The 23,558-nt window shown below is 33.7% G+C and overlaps 1 pseudogene across 1 annotated transcript in view; it reads right to left on the bottom strand.

Moving 5' to 3' along the window:
* The window catches only part of LOC143228561 (cubilin-like), a 48,967-nt pseudogene extending 28,147 nt beyond the window's left edge, over positions 1 to 20,820 (bottom strand). Inside the window, exons 1-9 of the transcript XR_013015349.1 lie at positions 20,534 to 20,820; positions 18,193 to 18,313; positions 11,375 to 11,620; positions 9,066 to 9,182; positions 6,808 to 7,056; positions 5,776 to 6,078; positions 5,055 to 5,298; positions 2,291 to 2,659; positions 190 to 564 (exon numbers count right to left, since the gene is read on the bottom strand). The product of XR_013015349.1 is annotated as a cubilin-like (transcript). The remainder of the gene's footprint in view (positions 1 to 189; positions 565 to 2,290; positions 2,660 to 5,054; positions 5,299 to 5,775; positions 6,079 to 6,807; positions 7,057 to 9,065; positions 9,183 to 11,374; positions 11,621 to 18,192; positions 18,314 to 20,533) is intronic.
* Between the last annotated feature and the right edge of the window lie 2,738 nt (positions 20,821 to 23,558).

Raw genomic sequence — 23,558 nt, 5'->3', positions numbered from 1 at the left:
TCTAAACGTATTTATTAACAATGACAGGCGTTTGATTATACTAACAAGTTATAAATCACAATTCATTGCTGATGGCACAAACCGTTTCTAACCATAGATTACACTTTAATGAAACACACAATATTAATAACAACGTTTATTAATAGATTATCACTGATAGCTAATAGTCTTCCAGGTTAAATGACTTACGTCGAAGGTTATTTGTTAGTCTCCCACAGAAACGTTCCTGTTCCACTTCGAAGAAATCATCGGAACAGCCTGGACTATTTTGAATCTGAAATTCCTCGAAAGTAAACTCCAGTTTGCAAACATATTCACTGAAACGTAAAATGGTATAACGGCAGTCCAAGTTGTTGTCATAATTAGAGGGATAATTTACGCTACGTATTTCAAATTTTTTATTGGAAAATCTCTTGTTACAGTAAACTGGATTCAGGTCCGAAGGAAGACTCGCTTGTAAATCGCATTCTTTTTGAGTTACCCGGATGTGAAAACCACGACTGGTCGAAATGGCATCTGTGTGGAAGCGAATAGTGGTGCTGTGATCGTGAAATTCAAATGAACCTGCAAAACGAAATAAACATCAAATGAATAACATAGTAACTGAAATTAAGTTATAGCACATTGTCGTACTTGACCCACTTGACTATCTAACGTTAATATATAAAACAGTTGTTGTTTGTTATTAAGCACAAAGCTACAAAAAGGCCTGTTTCTGCTTTCCCCACTATGGACATAGAAACCCGATTTCTAGCTGTATAAGTCCGCATAATATAAAATAGTATTAAAAATAGAGAGATTAAATTTTCTTTAAGAAGTTGAAGCCACATTTTCGGAGTTTTGCTCCATGAAGTATCAACTTATTACAGCAAGATTTTACATACATCGTGACAATGTTATACAGTCAGGAACCATAGACAATTCAGTGAATTTTACAAAATGGATTAATAAATAGCAGGATTAACTTGACCTTCTTATGTTTTTACAATACCATAATCAGTCACGTATTTGAAAGCCTGTAAATCACATGATTTCAGACATTTCGAACACCCTGTAGACTTATTGTAAGACATGATTACATAATTTTCATAGTTCTAGTTACATCCAGTTTTCTTCTATTTCTTTTTTAGTTTTACTTATTGTCATATAAACATATGAGACTAATAATGAGTACCACATCTTCTCAATTAAATTAACAAGAAAAATACCACGCAGTGAAAATCCAACCAACAGTACAACATATTAGATATCCACCGGACATTTGGGACAACTTTAAACTGTTTTGTAACATGATCCACTGTGTGACATTTTTAAATCACTATGGTCCACTGTGTGACATTTTTTAGTTAATGATCCACTATGACATTTTTAGGTCTCTATGGTCTACTATGGCATTTTTAGATCATCTGGTTCACTCTATAACATTTTTAGGTTAACATAATCCACTATGACATTTTTAGATCACTATGATCCACTGTATGACGTTTTAGGTTAACATAATCTACTATGATATTCTTAGATCACTATGGTCCACTTTATGACAATTTTAGGTCAACATGATCCACTGTATGACATTTCTAGGTCAACACGATCCATTGTATGACATTTTTGGTCAACATGATAAGGTCTGTTGAAGGTTGATATGGCTTAAAAATACTGTACTCAACCAATCACAACATTGTTTATACATTCAATATTAAGGTTTAGCATGATTTACATAAAAAAAACTAGCTTTTGATCTTCTAATGAAAAGTAACTTTTCTCTTCCTCTCTCTCTCTGAACTGGCGACGTTGCATCAACTGAAAAGATCCCAGGGTACAAGCTACAATGTAGGATTATAAAATGTACCATAGGTACCTCTAAAACCTAAGGTACATTTTGTAACCTCACATTGTAACTTGTACCCTGGGGTCTTTTCAGTTGATGCAACGTTTGTTTTTTTTTGTTTTATTTGTTTTTGTTTCGGCTTGTTTCTGAATTAAAATAGCAAACTAATATGATTAATCAGAGGTTTGGATTTGCAGTTTATAACGAAGTCTTTCCTTATGGTTTTACTAAATTAACTTCATTAAAATGTAATTATTTTCACTAAAATATGTTATACACGTACATATTCTAGCTATTCCGTACTATAATTAACCAGCGTAATCTAGTTCAACACTTACAAAAAAATGAAATCATAACATTAACTCGAGTTTTCTATCTACCTACGTTACTTTTGATTAACTCTAAGTAAAGTTATTATTATGTATAATTTGATTATTTACATTTTAAGGCGAATATACTTACGGATAAGACCTCTGTCGATGTTTCCACAAAAAAGGTGTTCATAAAGTTGAAGGTAATCATACCGACAGTTGACATCATCTTGAAGAGAGAAGTCTAGAAACTGAAGTTCGAAGGAGCATATATTATTGTTAAATCTATTAATAGTGTAAGAACAGTCTAAAGTGTTTCTATAGTTCTCAGGATAGTTTGGGGAAGTTAAGTTGAACACCTGATCACTGAATTCATAGTGACAGTGATGAATAGATACTGGTGTATCAGTTCGAGAAGCGCATTCCTTTTGATGAACCTGGATCAAAAATCCAGGTCTGGGGTTCGCTTCATCTGAATGGAAGCGAAGAATCTTCTCGTTTGTTTCAAAATTTAGGTTCCCTGAAATAGTGTAAAAAGCAATTAATTTATAAATCATCTTAAGATCTGAATCTTCGTAATAAGAATCACTCGTTTTAAAATCAAATTTGTTAAATGGAAACAGTTAAAGAGAATAAAATTCAAATAAATATTAGGTATTTGTTACTCATCATCATAAAATCGTGCATTTTAATTATTTTAATGTAGGGTTATTGAAGTAAAAAATTAATGTTCCCCCCTAGGTCAGAGGTAAATTTATGGACTTAACAAAGCTACAATCCGGGGTTTGATTCCCTATGATAGACAGAGCGCAGATAGCCCATTGCGTATCTTTGCTCTGAAGTAAGCAACAACAATAGAAGAACAAATGATGAATACATTGCAAGCTTATATAATGATTTAAGAATTTTTGGTGTTACACTTGGCGAAACATATTTTTACTATAAATATCATGACATCAGTGAAACAAATAATGATCGCAGCACTTAAACGCCAGTGTAATACAAATGAGATTTCTTGTTTCGTGAGTATGCGTTGACGTAAGAATATTGGTAAAATTATTTAACTAAATTTGTCCACCTATACAACAAGAATCTAGGCTTAAGAATGTTGGCTAAATGTTCAGTCTAGTTTGTTCATAGTTAGGACAGCATTGAATTCAGGGGATGTACAGGGAAGGAATCCCCCCTAAATTGCCACAGTTAAATTCATTCCTTCCAGCTCCACCACCTACTGTAAAAGGGAACACTGTACAGGGAATATGAAATATTTCATATAATATTTATATGAAATATAAATATTAAATATATTTAATATGAAATATTAAAATGTTTCATATAAGTTTGTTCATGTTTATTACAAGTGTATAGACTTAAAAATGTTGAAAAATATTTTAATCGCATTTGTTCATGTTTAATAGGAGCTTCTAGACTTAATGATATTAGCAAAACGTTTCAACAAGTTTGTCCATGTTTAGTAGGAATGTGTAACCTTCAGAAAGTTCGTAAACACTTCAGTTAAGTGAGGTAAATGATCATATAGAAAGAAACGTCGATAAATGAATATGCTTTAAATTAATGAGGTAAAAGTCTATAAAAATTAAGAATGTTTAATAAGCGTTTTATGGGTCCATAAAATGTGTTTCTATGTTTATGAATGTTAGTAAAATGTATTTCAAAAGAGTTTATAAACGTAAGAATTGTGGCGAACGTTCCATTTTGGTGTATTTTATTTTCTTGAGTTATGAGATATTCAAATAACAACCAGTGTTGGTGAAAAATGTTTCAAATTAATGTAATGTATATGTATACACTTAGGAATGTTAGTAAATATTTTAAATAGGTCAGAGATGTAGAAGGCAAATCAACAGTGGGGAAGTGCAAATTTTATTTGACCATCGTGGCGAGGGAATGCGCGCCATAGGCGTTCCCATTATGGACAGGATTTAGGGCTCACCATTTTGATACATTTTTATTGAGACAGATCGCAAAGTGACCCTCCCCCGCTTCCAACGCCACTATAGGTACAATATATATTCTTTACATGCAAGTGTCAGTCAAATAAAGTACGATAAATGTAATATATATTTATAAACTTATGAAACCGTTTCACATGAAGACAGTATACATTTATGTAATTGCTCAAAAAGGTAAAATATCTTTAGTTCTAAAGAAGATCTGTTGATATCAAGTGACGATTTGAAGACATTACGGAGTTTAATCTAGTGGTTGAAGGATTTCAATAGGGTTTTAAAAATAATACTTTGTTTTCCAAGATCAGGAAAAACATGTTTTTGAATATTAATTACGAATGTTAATGAAAATGTTTAAAATGAGTGCGGTATGTTTTATAACTCCCTATAATTGTCTTGTTGTGTCTATCCTGCTGTATGGTTGCGAAACGTGGCAGATATGACGGAAAAAAGATAAACAGTTAAACGTATTACATATGAACAGCCAGCGTCGAAAACTGAAATTATCGTGGAAGGATACAGCATTAAACATCGAGGTAGTGAAAGGCACAGATGAATGTGACCTGGTGGATTTAGTGATGAATTCTGGTAGGTTCAAAGGTGAACGTAGAAAGATAGAAAAACCAGAGATGGTGTGGTAAAAATGCATTGATAATGACATCAGCAAAAACACTATCACATAAAAAGAAATGGAATAGATGGCGCTGGATGGAAGAAAGTATCGTCAATGGACGGCCGCTATCTCAGAAGACATTGGATGGACTAAATGTTAAGTAAGTAATATTTGTATAAATTTAACAAAGAATGCTGGTTAATGTTTTCAATACGTACTACGTATTTTATGAGCTTACAAATACTGGTAAAGTTATTTCAAATAGATAAAATACGTATTCGTATATTTAAAAATACTGGTTAAATAAATGCAATATGCGTCCATATACTTACGAACAAGATCAGCAGGTAAAGATCCACAGAGCCTTTCTTCGTCAACCTCGAGATAATCGTATTCACAGTTTGGCTAGACTCCACCTCAAAAGATATAAAATCAACTGTAACCCACAGATGTCGCTCCGGCGTCTGACAACATACTGACAATCGAGGTTGTTTTCATAATTACTGGGAAAGTTCTTACTCTGGATGATGAAATCTCGTTCACTGAAGACATGAACACAATTACCAGGGACTTTCTCTGGCAAAAATAAATCTTAGTTGATTATTTGAGTAAAATTAAACATTTTCTAAACAGAGCTGTTGTATCAGAATTGCTCACAATTCCTAAATTACACACTGTGGCACTCTAATGTCAAAAAGAGGCTAAACTAAAGAAAATTTCTCAAAATCTTGAAAATTTAAAGCATTTATTTCCAAGGGTGATCCCAACAATTAAAAACGATTTAAAGTTTAAGAAAACGTTTTGGCGTTAGCTGATACATTTATTATCAATATTTCATTATATTTCGACATTACCCAATATATAAGATTCTTGTAGTAGTTGATTTATTTCTTCAATAATATTGTTTAAGTTCTCAGTAAAAGGTATGTCTTTGATTTGCAATCAAAGTTCTAAATTCGTTAGAAAAGAGTTTTGAACTTTAAGTCATTGATTCCTTGGTTTATTTCATACATTATGTGCTCTTTTTACACAACGATACAGTTTGTTTCCTACCTTCAACAAAAGTTTGTGCTTCTCCATGTAGAGATGCTGATTTGGATGATACTAAAGGAACTGAAGAACTAAATACTTCATATTTGTTTACTGGTTTTGAATTGACTCTTTTAATTGGTTGGGAATAGTGAAGAGCAACCGATGGATCCTCCAATCTGGGAGACTTTGGTAAAGAGCTGAGATGAGCTAACGTCCCTGAGCAATGGTTTTGTTGAAACCCAACTCTGAAGCCTCGCTTACCAGAAACAGCATCGGTCCGAAAACGTATCACCAGAGTACCTCTTGAACCGAATGGTATCGTTCCTGCAAGATATTAAAATCTTTTAAATTTTAGTTGAAACAACATTTCGTTTGTTCTTTTTTACTTTTTTTAAGCACAAAATCAGTTTTTAGATTGGGATTTGGCCACCATTAAAACCGACTAATAAATCCCTACCATGACTGGGTGATATTTCGGACGTGTTTAAACACCCTCTATCATCTCCTTGGTAGAGATGCACACCGTATGAGCAAGAAAACCTCCTGTCTTCCCTGATTACGCTTGGACAAACAAACTCACAAACGTGCAAGGTGAACACTGGTACCCTAAGTATCTACGAACATTTAACGTAATTACTTTATTTATTTATTTTTTACCAGATAGAATTATTAATGCAAGAAACTAAAGTGATATACATTGTAAAATGGTTTAGTTTGATATCATGAACTATCGCAAGTGAATTACGCAAAAGCGAAGAAGGAATTAATGCAAAGTTTCATACGAAACTCAAGCAACAGGTCAACAGCAGAAAAATAACTTTCTCTTTTCAAAACTTTTATCCTATGTGTGTAAATAAACAAAAAGTAGAAAACAAAGATTTTATAACTTTCTACAACAGATCTCTGTGTTGTATGTTATAAAATATTATTTAGTCAGGGCTGCCAATTTTGTATTTACAAAAAAAAAAAAAAAGAAACGTAGATCAAAAGAAAGTACCAAAAGCGATTATTTTCACCAATTAGAAAAAAAAAAAGCTTCGATATCCAACTTACGTGACCGGTCTTGTAATGTGGTTCCACAAAACCGTTGTCCATCTACTTCAAGGTAATCTCCAAAACAACCGGCAGTATAATCCACATCAAAGTCGCGAAACCGAAGAGTTACCGTGCAGAAGGTTTTATCGCGTTGTTTGATAGTGTACACACAGATCAGATTGTTTCGATATTTATTTGGATGTCCTAAACTGCGAAGTTCTCCTGTTTCTGAATCAGAGTAGATGTTACAGGAAGAAGGAGAATAAGCTGTAAAATAGGAGAGACATTTTACTCTAGTTGTAACAAACGTTTTAGATGTACGCTCAATGAAACACATCCAGAATACTACAAACAAATCAACAGTTTCCACTGGGTGTTATAAACATTCTAGATGTACTCTCTGTACTCTGAGCAAACAAAATTTCTGAATACTAGAAATATAAAAAAGGTGTTGCTTTTTCTGGGTGTTTGGTTTGTTACATTTCGCGCAAAGCTACACGAGGGCTATCTGTGCTAGCCGTCCCAAATTTAGCAGTGTAAGACTAGAGGGAAGGCAGCTAGTCATCACCACCCACCGCCATCTCTTAAGGTACTCTTTTTATCAACGAATAGTGCGACTGACCGTATAGCATTTGTTGTGCAAAAATAGGATGGTAAGTTTAACAGTTTCGCTTCATCTTGGTATTACCTGACATAATTAATTCAAATGTTACTCTAGATGAGCAAATGTAAACGTAATAATCTGAAACTGATAAAATATACCAAACTTACAGAATGTTTTGCTGAAGGAAACATTGTTAAAAGGAGTCGGTATTTCATACAATGACTAAACAATACGTTAATAATGTGCTAAAACCACGTAGGTCCAAGAAGTCGTGATAAAACTGAAATAAGGGTTTCTATTTCAATTTCAAACAATACGTTGAATACCATTTAACACATTCGATAATTCATACAAATATTAAAAGCTACGTCAAATTTCATATATGTAAGATTTTCACACGCAGATTACAACATACGTCCTATGATATTAAGTCAGACAAGACACGGCGTAAATCAATGTGTTACTCTAGCTTAAAACATTAAAAACCAACAACAGAAGATAACTAATCTGTCAAATGTTACAGTTTGAATAAATTCCATCCCGGAATAAGGAACTTTTAAATAATTCTATCCATTTGACACTGATAATTGTGAAATTGATATTTTTAAGGTACTTTTAAGCCATCCTAAGTACTTGTGAATGATGCTATTGTAATTTTTGTTTTGGAGTAATGTACATAATTAACGATATGAGAATAATATTACCATAATTAATTACCCGGATTGAAGCTCCATTTCAACCATATGATAATGGTATTAGCATGACAGTCTCTGGATCAAGGAATTCAGAACATTTGAAACTGATAATAATGTAATTATTCCTTCAGGTTACGTCTTAGATTAATCTTATCGTCTGGAGATAAAATTAGTAAATTATGTTCCGACCATGTGAGAACAAACTTTAGTAAATAGTAGTGATAAGAGAATGCTTACAGTATTCGGTTGTATCTAAAGTGCGAGCGCAAAGATTTAAGTAGAGAGTCACAACTCGAAACATATGTATATCTTCATATTAGGTAAGACGTAATAGTATATCATACACCAAAAGTTACTTTTAAAGATGAGTATCTTTTTAAAGTGATTGTTGTGACCAGACAGCTACTTATAGTATGACGGTATTTTGAAACTCACTCAACGGTCCCTGATGTTTCAGGTGCGTATTCATATCAGCATAGAATATGAAATAGCTTATGGATTTGTTTGTTTGAAGGTTTCCCAAGGCTAAACGAGGGTTATCTGCGCTGGCCGTCCCTAATGGGATGTGAGAGACCAGAGAAAAGGCAGCTAGTCGTCACCACCCACCTCCAATTCTTAAACTACTCTTCATCAACGAATAGTGGGACTGACCCTAATTTATTACAATGCCCCCCACGGCTGAAAAGGTGAGCATGTTTAGAAAGACGGGGATTCGAACCCGTGACCCTCGCATAACGGATCGAGTGTCCTAACCACATAACCATGCCAGGCCTTTTTGGATTGAAAACATGTAACAAACACGTGATCGAAAACATTTAAAATAGGCACTGGGAAGATATAAAGTAGATAAATTCTGATGTACTTACCCCCTTCTCCAAAGCTTATAGGGAGTTTATTGTAACCTAAAAAAAGTATAGTAAATCTGTATGATATCATACTGTGAGAAATGAGAGAGAAGAAAAAATAGGTTAGCTTACCATTCTCAGGGTAACAGTCCTTTATTTGTCTGACATGTATATTAAAACCAGATCTTGTTATCTGTGCATCGCTAATAAATTTAATATTGATTCTGTCTTCATCAAACATGAAAACCCCTGTAAGTAAAGAAAAACACTCTTTAGTTTCTAAATATCAAACCGGTATCTTATTTATATATTACTTGAAAATTTCTACTACCAACACGTTGTTAGTAAATTTGTGTAATAATATGTAGTGTTAACTAGATATACTCTTCAAAACAAGAAACCCAAAAGTGATATTTTTGTTATTTTAAAGAGAAATATATGTAATAACGTTACAAGCTCAGAGTATTTGATGTTACACGTGTTAAGGCACTGATTGTCAGACCAAAATGACAATAAAAGTTGTGCACTTTGAAAACGGAGGAAAACATCGGATTTTTCGCCAAAACGCATGCGTGTCCAATAAATTTGTTTGAGAGTTCTGCATGTTCTGCAAGTGCAACATGTGCTAAATGCCTATAAAAGTGACGGGTTCTCGGTTTCCATAGCTCATTGTTAAGCCACCGACACGCAATACAGTTACGCCAAGACGAACTGAAGCACAACGCAACAACGCCATTGGTCGCTTGGAAGCAGGCAAATCTCGGTCAGATGTTGCCAGAGCTGTGAATGTCCATCCAAGCACCATCAAAAAGGCTATGGAATCGTCACCAACAACATGGATCAATTCGTGACCGTCCACGATCTGGCAGACCTCGTGTGACCACGCCCGAACAAGATCGCTACATCCGGTTATATCACCTTCGGGATAGGACCACCACTGCGACGTCTACTGCCTCAACCATACCAGGGCTGCGTAGGATTTCCGATCAGACCGTACGCAACCGTCTACGAGATTCTTAGGCCCCATGTGCAACCCATCATGGTGAACGTCAACGACGTTTTTCAACATGACAACGCCCGTCCTCACACAGCCCAACTCACCACTGTCTTCTTGAGACACCACAACATCAGCGTTCTTCCCTGGCCCTCCAGATCACCAGATTTAAACCCCATCGAACATCTTTGGGACGAGTTGGACCGACGTCTGCGACGGTGACAACCTCAACCGCAGACTCTACCTCAGCTTGCAGCAGCTTTGCAGGCTGAGTGGACAGCCATTCCACAAGATGTGATTCGTCATCTCATCGCTTCCATGGGCAGGAGATGCCAAGCAGTTATTGATGCTCACGGGGGGGCATACTCGTTATTGACGTTGAGTGACGTTAAACTTCACCTAGTGAGCGTGGACTTCGCCTTTGCAGACTTTGGATGTTCAGCAGTGAATGTGCAAAGTTTCACACATGTCATACAAAACTACCCGGAATAAACTTGTTAACAATTTGTCTCATATTTTGCCTTTTGCGTTTCTTTTTTTGAAGAGTATATTTCTGAGGTTTACGTTAGGGCGTTATACGATCAAATGTATAAACGTTTGCTTGAGATACGACAAACATCCCACAGAATGAAAATCCGTCATGTTAAAAACAGCACGAATATACAGTAAGGAAAAATCCTAAAAGTGTAAGTGATGACGGGTACCTCAAAAAAAGCTAACTTTTTTTTCTTTTATATCTTCCAGCAACTACTACGCGTAATTTCCTACATAAATGTCGTTATATATAAGTTTTAATAATGTGGTTTTCTCCTATGTAGCCTAAAAATAATTATGGTGAAACAATATCTTCTGATTTCCAGGTTGTGTTACAAAGTCTGTGTTGATCACTTTGGATATTAACTTACTGGTAAAATTTTATAACTAACTTACAATTAAGATGAGTAAATGTAAGGACTGGTAAGGATATAAAACTTTAATTAAAATAAAATACAGAACAACGTTTCGACCTTCTTAGGTCATCCTCAGGTTAACATGACGGAGATGAGTAAAAAATATGGTGGGTCAAGGCTGCAAAATCTAGAAGCGCAGTACGTTCAGTTCTCTGTGTTTCAGGGCATAGCCACATTGGGCTCTCTGCTGTGTGGAATCGAACCATAGAGTTTAATATTGTGACTCCATAGACTTACTTTTGTTCCAACTGGACACAGTAGGTTTTTCTTGTGCAATTAATCACGCAAGTGTTAAGGCAGGTGTATTATATTACAAAGCTAAAAACTGGGTTTGGATACCGTGGTAGGTAGAGCACAAATAGTTCAACGTATAGGTTTGCGCTTAACTACAAACAAAATTGATATATGTTATCATCCAAGTAAAATAAATTTAATAGAAAAGCATTTCTCTAAAGCCTTATTATGACACTTCTACGTTCCGGAAAAGAATTACTCACGAACAGCTTTAGAAGTGATGGTGCCACATAGCTTTTGTTTGTCCACTTCTAAAAAATCGTAAGCACAGCCATCACTCGGTTCGATATCGAACTTCAAAAATTTTAACTCCAGCCCACAAATGTCTCTGTTCGCTCGTTTGACTAGGTAATAACATTCTGTGAAGGTAGGATAACCACCTGGATAGTTCGGACTTCTTAAAAAGAAATTTTCTTCCACGAAAATACGGTCACACGATGACGGTGGCTCTGTAAAAATCAGATTTTTACATAAAATTAGCTGTAACAAATGATTGATTATAAATAAATCATTTGAAAGAACGCTGAAACACATATTACATAAACAATAAATACACACACAAATGGAGAAAACTCTTATATTATATATACATAAATAGATAGATGTGTGTGCGTATGCAATATATATATATATAGTAATATATATGGCGTAATCTTTCTAGATCACCAAAAACACATATTTTTGGTTGCTCTGGAAAGTTTACGCCATCCCTTACTGACTTTTGAAAGTGTGTTTTATATGAAATCAAAATTTCGCCTAAAAATTAACACATCCTTTATGTAAAGTAGGTCATGCATTACTAAAACAAATGAAATACGATCTCTCGATAAAAACAACTAATATTTCTTCTCTACACATTTGATTCAGTTCAAATACACAACTGATCATAATAACAAGCGGTCTTTTTGATATTTCATACAAAAAAAAACATGTTACGCAGAGAAGCCCTAAATTATAAGTGTTTTTTTTTTTAAAATTTCAAATCAATCCAAGCATTGTGTTGTATCTAATACACACATTAGTAACTTTAAAATAAAGTCGATGTTTCTGTTAAAAACTATAAGCTGAATTGTCAGGTCGCTACAAAATTATTTACTGTTTAAAATATTTAGTTTGTATATCATTTAACAAGTCGACGGAAACACTTGAATTTATCATATTTTAATTGTCATATTTAATTCAAACTATAATAAGTCATTTTATTTTACTTCGGAGCGTTTAAAGTAAGATGACCTACTGGCATACAGGCTTGAGCAGCATACATAAACGTTTTAACTCCTACCCAATTAAGTTGCTGAATAAAACACTGCATATGTGTATTGGCAGACAATAAACAATAAGTATTGCCGGATAAGGAAACTTAATTTCACTCTATTGTCCTATTATAAGACCACACCCTTTAAATTTAACAACCGTTTCTAAGAAAAACCTGGGGCTCTTCACGACTTACTTTCTCGTTTTCACGGTGTGATTCTACTGTCCGTATGCAAATACCCTATGAAAACCGGAATTGTTACATTATTTCTAGTAAGAAATTAAAACACAGAAGTCAAATGTGACAGTGTAGTTTCTACCTAGCATTTTTTTTAACAATAAGTTAGGAAAAGTATTAATACCCTAGCGACCAATACTAATCTATTCAGTCTGGACCTTTTATATCAAAATATAATGTATCACGGTGATATCGGTGACAAACAAGCACACTGTAATTGTAGAATAAAATACTGGGTTAAATCATAGTAACGTGTTGTATGAAGAAATAAAAATATACTAACAAATGTATAACGGAAAGCAGTAGTTCACGATTTGGCTAACTACTCAAGTTAAGAGAGGAAACAAACAATTAGACTGTATAATAGTTTGATATGATTATTTCCCGGCTTTTCTACCATCGGTTCCTTTCAATAACACAATTCTCATGTACAGAAACAACATGTGTGTAATAGACACCTGATTTATGGTTAGTTTTATATTCTTAGCCATATAACAGTTGAATTACTCTTATATAGAACTAGACGTGAGAATTGACACTGCGAGCTGATAGTTTCTTTTCCGTTTCTCATACAACGCTTTCTATATTATATTACAACATCAATGCTAGAGTTGTAGCCAATTTTAACTTCACATAAGCAGAATCATGAGTCATTTTCAACTTGACGAAGCTCAAAAATATCTTGAACCAACTTATTACAATATTTGTAACACACACACAAATATAGATATATGTATATATAAATATATGAATCTCCGATACTATTTCTCTTACATTAAACGACCAAGTAACGACCAATTTCAAAAATCCTTCCTCTTTAAGATATTAGTCTTATTTGACAATAGAATAATGTAAATTTCAGCAAACTTAGTTTAAAACACGTTAAAAGACATAAATTTATACGTGTGCATGTTTTCTTATAGTAAAGCCACATCGGGCTATCTGCTGAGTCCACCGAGGAGTATATGTCTTCTGGTATTGTATAAATACAAAGAATAAGCTGCATAATGAGCTCTGTCCACCACGGGAAATCGAACCCTGGGGTTTAGCTTTGTAAGTCCGTCAGCTGACAAACCGACGGACTATAGGGGAGTAGAATATAAAACAAAACTTACAGAACGTTTGAAAAATATTCAATTTATGATAAACATATATTGAGCCTGTATATCTCATTTAGCTAATTGTTAAAGTAAGAGCACATGGCATCAAAATGTTCATGGATGTCTAACCTTTAACCCATAACGAATGCGTTTTGGAACTTGGTCCAACATATTAAAACTGATGTGCCTGAACTTTATTCATGTTCCTACATATATTAAAAAAGTATTTAGATGATATTTTTTATTATAAATTCTACCAATCTTTCCATCTGGCTACATTTCACATTCAGTTTCTGAGTTCATTTTTATATGAAATAATATTTTTCTGGTTGCATCTTAGGTTAAGTCAGTTAAACGTAATGCGCTAGTCTTTTAAATATTTTTCACTTTGTTTCAGTTGGAGTTGGAATTTTCAACCTTAAAGGTATCTTATAAGCCCATGTGATAAATTGCTAGGTGTCATAGTTCCCTTGGGTCAAATAAACTCGTACCTATGTAGTTTGGAGCTACTGACCAGGGAAAAGGTAGCAGCTAGAAGCACCCATCGCGAAAAAGCCTTGTCCTCCTCTTTGAACCAAATAACTGGATCATCTGTAACTTTATAGCGTGCCCACAACTGAAATTAAGGAGCAGTACAGCGGTTTTATTTCTCGAGCTTTGATTTCCTTGATCTGTAACCTTGCGTACTAACCACTAAACGTGGCTCTACTTTGTTTTAAATAACAGGTAAACAAAATACTATGATTTTGAGCTCATGCAAACGATATTAATCTTAAGGACTTTTCCAGCATGACTTTCATTCAAAACAAGGATTTCTAAGTTGACATATGTTTTACAATAAATGCCAAGTGTATTATTCTCCGACTTTTTTTTTCAGTGTTATCCTATTACTTTTCGGTAATTTTACTTGTAAAGACAAAGAGTTGAAACTTTCGTAACTAATCGTTGCATTACCAAAACTGTCCATACTGGATTTATAAATGTATTCTTCTAAAATATTTGTACATTATATTTGTACATTATAATTGATTATAAATGTTCTTTAGTTGTAATAACTAAAAACTGTTAATCTTCTTTAACAAACTATGGTTGTCTGCAATATCTCAAGGAAGTTTCTGATAGCAATTCCAAGCTGAATTTGCTCTTTAATCTCAAATTATTTTCAAATGAAATATTCATTATTGTTTAAGAGGACCAAATTTAACTACGTCTTTAGTGACTATTAAACTGCTGGAGAGTTAAAAAGATACACTGTACGTAAATTTTTGTTCGGTGTACATGACTCTACTTGTAAGTAGCAAATACTCGCTTTAACTTTTGATGCATCCCGAATTGGATCTCTACGACTTTTGTTGAATTTTTGTTCATTTCTTTCATATTCCCCCTCCCAAAAGAGCACCTTCTAATCAAACAATTCTGTCCGACAAAAGTGGTAGAAGCTAATGTTACACTATTTTTGTTTTCCAACATCATGAAACAGAAAAGACAACCTCGCCTTGATAATTCTAAATTATCGATCTGAGCACCTTTTTTCCAGAACTGTTTTAATATTTTCAGCAAGAAGGGTTGTCACATAGTCTTCTAAAACACGATAAGTTTTTTTTTTTCTTTTTAGAAATATCTTAAGCCAACAATATAGGACAAATACGGCAGAGTTTCAAGGAAAAGTTATTATTCGCTGCCAAGCAGGAACCCCCTAGGCAACAACTCGATAAACATCATAATTTTGTTTTCTTTCAGTACATTCATAAGTTTGAAATATAAAAAACAAACAAGCCCACCCTTAACACAACATGTTTTGTTTAAAAAATATGTATGCAAAGCCTAATAGTACCACCAAGGTTAGATCTAAGGCTTTGAAATCCGTTGTATTATAGCCTCTTTTGCTCTACTGAAGGTCAAACGTGAAAATCACGACATCGACCGTTACTGGAAGAACCTAATTGTTTCTCTAAATCGTGGTAATTGTTTACTTCAGTACATTTTTTGAAGTGAAATTAAAGCTATTATTGTAGTTGAACGAAATCTGTGCCATTTGTTGACGTTTTGGTTATTTGAATATTTAGAGTTAACAGTACAAAGATCATACGAAACGATTTTCAAATTTTTATTTCATTATATGTGTCACTGAAATTAGATATTATTTCGTTTGATTTTACGCTTACGAACCGCATGGCCAGGTGGTTAGGGCGCTCTATTCATAATCTGTGGATCGCAGGTTAGAACCCCCCATCACACCAAACATGCTCGCTCTTTTAGCCGTGGGGGCGTTATAATGATACCATCAATAGCACTATTCGTTGGTAAAAGAGTAGCCCAAGAGTTAGCAGCGAATGATGATGACTATCTGCCTTCTCTCTATTCTTACAATACTAAAGTAGGGACGGCTAGCACATATAATCCTCGTGTAGCTTTCGGCAAAATTAAAACAAAACAAAGAAACGCTTACAAAACTGATAGGTCAGAAGATTAAGACACTATAAGAGATAGGACTAGCTCAAACACTAAACGTTCTCAAAGTACTTTTTACAAAACACAAACAAAAGTGAAAAAAAGAACCTCATTGGTGAACCTTCCCTAATTACAGATGTATTTTATATATAAGTCCCCAGTACTTGGTATTCGTTATGATCGATCGGTCTGATTAGACTGGTAAAAAACTGAAATAGCTCAATACTGCAATCCTGAACTATTAACTAATATGTAAACTTGATACGTTTATTAATACACAGTTCTAAAAAATGTTGTTACTCTGATAATCTAGAGTGAAACAAGCGATAAAACGAGTGAATTTGTACGACTGAAAACATGCATCTTATGGAGATATTAAAGAATTGCATTAATTTGCCAATTTAATAAAAACTTTTATTCTTCTACAGAAATAGCCTTGCTCCTAGCACATATTTTTTGGCATTTTATTTCAAAATACTAAAGGTAATAAAATTTTATGCATGGGATTGAATTCAAAATATTCAATTTAACTGTTACAATCAAGGCTTAAGTCAAAATGTAATTATTGAAATATAAGTAACAAGGTGGACAGCTGTTCTAGTCACTCTACGAAATTTGTCACAATAAAGGAAAACTGTACATTGTAAGTTACAACTGTATGTTTTCATGTAACTCTGTGCTAAAATGTTTAAGAAAGATACAAGAAACACATCTGTGCAATTTTCAAGCCATTTACTCATATTGCACAAAACTATTCCCTTAATTGTTTTAAATTATTAAGAAGTTTATGAGTCCTCGTGTCTCGCAACACCAGTTTTGTTTAATATCACGAACTGCGACCCAGTCATTGACACATATACATCTTGATCAAAACTTTCCACCTTTTAAATAGTATACGGCTTTTGAATCTTAATTATTGAAGAAAGATTCGTCACATTTAAGGATTATACTGATCCGTTTATTAGTTGAGCCGTTTGGAGTTCGGACAAATCTCCTTACCATAACTCTAATTATTATGTATCTTACTCATAATCACTGTGCCTTTTAATGTTGTCTTATGCAACCCAAAGTTTAGTTTCCAAATAATATAAACAAACGTTCATACGTTTTTCTGTCAATAGAAAAATTCCCTATAACTTAGCTTTGCAAGTCTACCATCACAAATTAAATGCATTTAAAAGTAGTGCACTTTGAAATTAAAGTAATATTGGCGTTAGGATTAAAAATAATAAATATATAGTTAGAACCATAACTTATGACAACAAAGCAACGTAACATGATTTTAATTGAACGTAAATATGTTAAAGGAATAACTTTTAAAAGATGTTCTAAACTATTTCTATGCAATTTTTATAAAATTGTACGGTATTTCATATGATCATAATTCAAAATAAATTGAGATTAATATAAAAGATGAATTGAGGCTAATCCAAAGGATAATTTGTGTCTAATAAAAAAGATCAGCTAAGGCTAATCTCAGTAGAAAATAATAGTGATTGTCACGGGTTTTCTGAAAACATTCACTAGGGGTAGTAAAGAAATTTTGTTTTGAATTTCGCGCAAAGCTACTCAAGGATACTATCCGTCCCTAATTTAGGAGTCTAAGATTAGAGAGAAGGCAGCTATGTCATCACCACCCACTGCCAACTCTTAGGCTACTCTTTTACAGATGAGCAGTGGGAGTGACCGTCACAATATAACGCTCGCAATATCAGTCGTGGTGCAACGAGGATGCGAATCCGCGACCCTCAAATTACAAATCGAACGCCTTAACCTACTTGGCCATGCCGGGCCGCTAAAGAGATATCTGAATTCTTCTATGAGTGATTTGTTGTTATAACCGACCTGGTACTTGGTAGCATTTGTTTAGAAAACATAATTTAAAAAATAAAGTTACTGGAACATGCTGACAATCCATTGACGAGTACTTCATCCAAAACGATAAAATTATATATATATTTTTTGTTGAGACACTTACTTTCTCTGTAAATAGCAGAATGTGTTCGATTGAAGTCAATGCCGTATAATTGTCTTTCGTTCACCTGATAGAACGGTACCATCAAGCGAACAGGCGATGTAGCACTTGTGGAAAGGCATTCCTAAACAATGAGATTAAATCGATTTACGTCATTTAGCAAACAAATATTTAAATACATTCATTCTAACTTATTCTTATTTCCTGCTAACTCATGTGTATATACGAATGCAAATGTTAGTGCTACAACTTATGATAAAAACATACACACAGTACCTAATTGTCAACTTACTTTCGAAATAGTAGTAATATATATATATATATAATAAGTTAAATATAGGTGTGTTGGCCTAAAGTTTCTTAATAGATGCCTATGGCTTGTTGGCGATAAATTCCACAATAAATGAACAACATGTACTTCACTTGTTTTAAAATAACATATTCAAAACAAGTCCATTTTTGTTTCATTACACGTCTCTGAATTTAAATGACTGTTTCATTTTACGCTTACAAACAGTATACACTCTATACATCAGAGTTGTAAATTAAACATTATACAGCTCTCTTCTTGTTGTCAAAAGTCCCCTTAGGCCAATTCAGTTGCCAAGCCTAAATAGTTTGTTTCGTTTTTTATCTTCAACACAGTTCAGTTTATATTTCGCTTATTTCTTTTATTCTATCATTTTTATTCCTTATCACAACAGTAGCGGCGTATAATTCAATTACGATGCCTCGTTAGTTACCACAATTGTATTCTGAACTTATGACGATACTCGTCTGCTTTTTCGTATTTAGGCCTACTTCCAATAAATGTGCCCCCCCCCCCAGTGGCTCAGCGGTATGTCTGTGGACTTACAACGCTAAAAACCGGGTTTCGATACCCGTGGTGGGCAGAGCACAGATAGCCCATTATGTAGCTTTGTGCTTAATTCAAAACAACTATAAACAACAAATCCAATAAATGTCTGGTTTTTTCTTGCATATAGGTCTACTTCAAATTTATCCGCTGCCTTTTATCAAAGTCCATACAGGTAGGTTCAATTGCTTTAAAACACCCTTTAACGAGGAAAATTATTCTCCTAAAATGTCAGAAAACTGTTTATCTTATTTTAACATGTCATCCGTTAGGCTATACTCCCTTACATCAGTTAGCTTTACTTTTTCTAACCTTTCTCAGACCGAAACTCTCTTTCGCTTGTCTTTAATTGTAGTTCTCTTCTTGTCTATTTACCGTTACTTAAACCTCTGTCATTTAGGTCTTTTATAAACCTTTATATCTTAGGCATCAACAATGGCCCGCTTTTAACTCTCTCATTATGAAATAATTTAAACAATGATGAAGTATTAGCTTACAAAATAAATTAGTTAATACTGCGTACAGCTAAACAGTTTTTTATATCTGGCACTGACTTTCTGGAATCACAGAACCTTCTATGAAACATCATATTTAACTACATATTAAACTGTACCATATTTTCTTTAAAAAAAAGACTTGTTAAAGCAACTTCGAGCAAAGTTAAGATTAATTCCTTTTTTTAAAAAAATCACAATTCTAAAATAATATTAATAAGAATCAAATAAATATTTGCAATGTTATTTCTTTAGAAAAATAATAAAATAATTTAAATAGCAATAATTGTTGTTAATCGATCCACAGTTCCAAACTTTAAACTAGTCTATGTTCGGCTAACAAAAAAACATAAAAAAATTATTAGACAATCAATTATATGGGGTAGTTAGCTGTTCTGATTCTAGCGCAAAGCCTTTTGCTCTCTATCCATTTTGGGAAATCGAGCATCGAATTTTAGCGTTTTAAATTGGGAAAAACTTCTTATTTTTTAGAGAGCTAGAAAAAAAAAAGAGACCAAAACTAAAACGTACATTGTTGTTTCTCTGTAGTAAATTGATTTGTATGTGATTAAGTACAAAGCTTTACAAGTGGTTGTGGGTGGATGATCTGTCCACCACAACTATCCAAACCAGGCTTCTAAAGTTGCAGTGTCCTCAGATAATACACACACTAGGGGCATAGTAAACTGAAAACATTCTATGAATTACTTTTTCAAATAAATATATTCATTGTAACTTTATAACTATTTCTTGCACAAAATTTCACATTGTTATAAAAATTCAACGAAAACTTTTAAATTTTACGCCAATTAAATATCTTAGCATGAGGTAATTAAAATAAAGACATTTATTTGGACGCCAATAACACAGAACAAATAAACTTACAAGCATTAAGATAATGAAATTAGAAAGCATCTCGGTGTTTAAAACTAACTGAAACAAAAAAAAAGGTCTAGTTATTGTCACACCAATAAAAGGAAACAAGTTGACTTACAACTGACAAAAGAATCAAAATACAAAGCATTTCTGTGTTTAGAACCACGTTCAAGTTCACCATTCAGCTGATGTGATATTTACAGTCAGAACTAAGAATTTAGTTCTTTCGTCCACGTCTTACTTCTTTATTTTCCACGCCAGAACTGAGGAAGTCAAAAAGATGTGGCCGCTCGTTAATGAATGAGCTCTTAGCTGAAAAGATGTTTTTTCTACTAGCTGAGCCTGAATTAAAGTACGTCAGATACCATAGTGTTCGGTGGAGCTTTCTATCTGGTTCAACTAACGTCGTATTGTTTTGTTTATAGATTGGAACAATAACCATAAAACCTTAACCTTGGGAACTACAACACCAGAACGTTTGTCCTTGGACAAGTGCCAAATATTATTATAAATTCACTTTCTAAATTTCAAGCTTGTGACCACAATCAAGGTAACCTCGCCTTTCTTCTAACTTCCCATAAATCAAAACGTTGGCTTATACATTTTAAAATTAGACTTCAAAATCAATTTCCATTGCTAAATTTCATAACTGAAAACCTGTTTCACCAATATTTCTTAAACTTGCATTAAACTAAAGAAAAACACGTAAACTTGGTATTTTTTATATTATATTTATTTATAATTATTCTTAATATATAATTTCTGTGGAGTTCAACGTATATGTGCCATGTAATTGTTCTTTATTGAATAAATGGTGTTAGATGTTAAAGCGAAAGGATAATCATGACCGGAGAGTAAGTCAGACACAAAGTCTGCAGAATTAAAAGTTTTAATTTACGTGTGTAGGTTTTTGTTTTGTTTTTGAATTTCACACAAAGCTACACGAGGGCTTTCTATACTAGCCGTTTCTAATTTAGCAGGGTAAGAAAAGAGGGAAAGTAGCTAGTCATCACCACCCACTGCCAACTCTTGGGCTACTCTTTTACCAACGAATGATGGGATTGATCGACACATTATAACGCCTCCCTGGCTGAAAGGGCGAGCATGTTTTGTGTGACAGGGATTCGAACCCACGATTCTCAGATTATGAGTCAAGTGCCTTAATCACATGGCCATGCCGGACCGTGTAGGTTTGGCACACATTCGAGTGTTTATTTATTTTTAGGTTGTTTACAGACGGTTAGCGTTCGCGGAATGTAAATCACGGTGTTTGTAATTCACATTCCATTTCTATAAATACATGCTCCTGCAATTTGGAGCTGTGGGTCTGCTAAAATAAAGAAAACAAATCCCACTATTCAGAGTCAATCAACAGAAGTCAAAGAACTGGCAATGGGTGCTGTTTAATAAGCTACCTTTCTTCAGGTGTATTGGTTCAAACTTCAAGCTGTACACTTATAACCCTCTGTGCGAAAAGTCTGAAATAATAATAATATTGTTTGTAGATGATATAAAGGTCAATTTATAATACAGAGACATAAGAAATGAACAAAGTGGCTTGGAAGAAACATTCAAATTTTTAACTTTAAAAGCGAGAGAGCTAATAACAACATTTATTTACTTTCACTCGTAATTAGTAAGGTAACAATGTTATAAGGAACAAAATTAGTGAAGCGGTCGTAGGTTTTGTTTGTTCGTAGTTTATTGCAAGACAACATGATGAGCTATCTGTGCTCTGCCTACCACGAGTATCGAAATCCGGTTTCTAGTAGTGTAATTCCAAACACGTACTACTGTACTACTTTAGGGGGGGGGCGGTCGTAGGTAAATATGATAAATTAGATTATCACAGCTGATACAAGGCACTATTAATTAGAAAAGTAATAAACGTAAGTGAATTAATACAAAATAAATATATATACACATATATATATATATTACAACAAAAGCTCTTAGCGATAAGAATTTACAAATAATTTATTCTTTACCCAGAAGAACACCAGAATTAAACTTTTGCAAATATCTCAAAAACCCCATTTGTTTACTGCCAAAAGTAAGTTATCCAAAGTCATAAGTAATGTATTGTTTGTTACAAGCGTTACTTGAAATTCAAAGTGGTAAGAGTTAGGAAATGGCCTAATCAACTTTTTTTTAAAGTGCCATAGTCTACCACAGCCAGAAGTTTGAACTGATACAAGGAAGGTAAGTTATTTAACAACACTCTTGGACAACTGTTGTCTGATCGATTATGTATCATATTAGCGTTTGTTTAGTCTCTGCACCTCATCTGTTGTCGGACAACGTTAAAAAGGATTCTATCCCATTTCCGTGAATTGAAACAACAAGCTCTCTGTCGTCGCCTAACGAGACCCAATAGATGTTCTACGATATTTGAATAAGGCCATTTTGTTGACTAATCCATGCCAACAATGGTTTTCTGTTTAATATTATTAAAGATAATCTTTGCATCTTAACAGATTTTGATCAGATTGTCGGAAAAGACCTTACAATTGAGTCTATTATCACGTTAAAATATTTTCAAATTGGAAGTTCTCCTCTTAGATTTGTAATAAGATTCAAACTCTAATACACACTGATACTTTTAGACATTATAAATGAACCACCTAAGAAACAGTGGTGATAACCATATGCTACATGTAGTGTTAAAAACGATGTTTCTTATGAAGTGTTCTACAATAATCTGGTGTTTGAATGGCTGTAACACATGTTAAAGATGAATGGCAATCACTGTTGGCTAACAAAACAGAAAACGAATGTTTACTGATGCTCAGTCTTTGTGTTAAACTTTACATAATTTACCTACACATAAAAAATATTAGTAATTTAAACCATTTTATTGCACAAGCATTGCATAAATAATATATTTAATATTGTCTCAGATAACGCACGATTCCTTTCCACCATGTATTATCCTCGGACGTTTCCAACCAGAACTTTTGTTTGTTTGTTGTTGAGCGCAAAGCTTCACAATGGCGTATTTGTGCTGCGCCCACCACAGGTATCGAAACCCGGTTTTTAGTGCCTCAAGCTGAGACACTGTGAGGTCAAACTGGAAGTCATCATAAAAATCATGACTTTACAACAGAACAGCGTATTTAAATAAACACAGGTTTGTATTGGAA

Source organism: Tachypleus tridentatus, chromosome 10 (assembly GCF_004210375.1).
Source record: "Tachypleus tridentatus isolate NWPU-2018 chromosome 10, ASM421037v1, whole genome shotgun sequence".
Classification (NCBI taxonomy): Eukaryota; Metazoa; Arthropoda; class Merostomata; order Xiphosura; family Limulidae; genus Tachypleus; species Tachypleus tridentatus.
The sequence above is the reverse complement of the archived record's forward strand: the minus strand, read 5'-3'. Positions and strand labels throughout refer to the sequence as shown.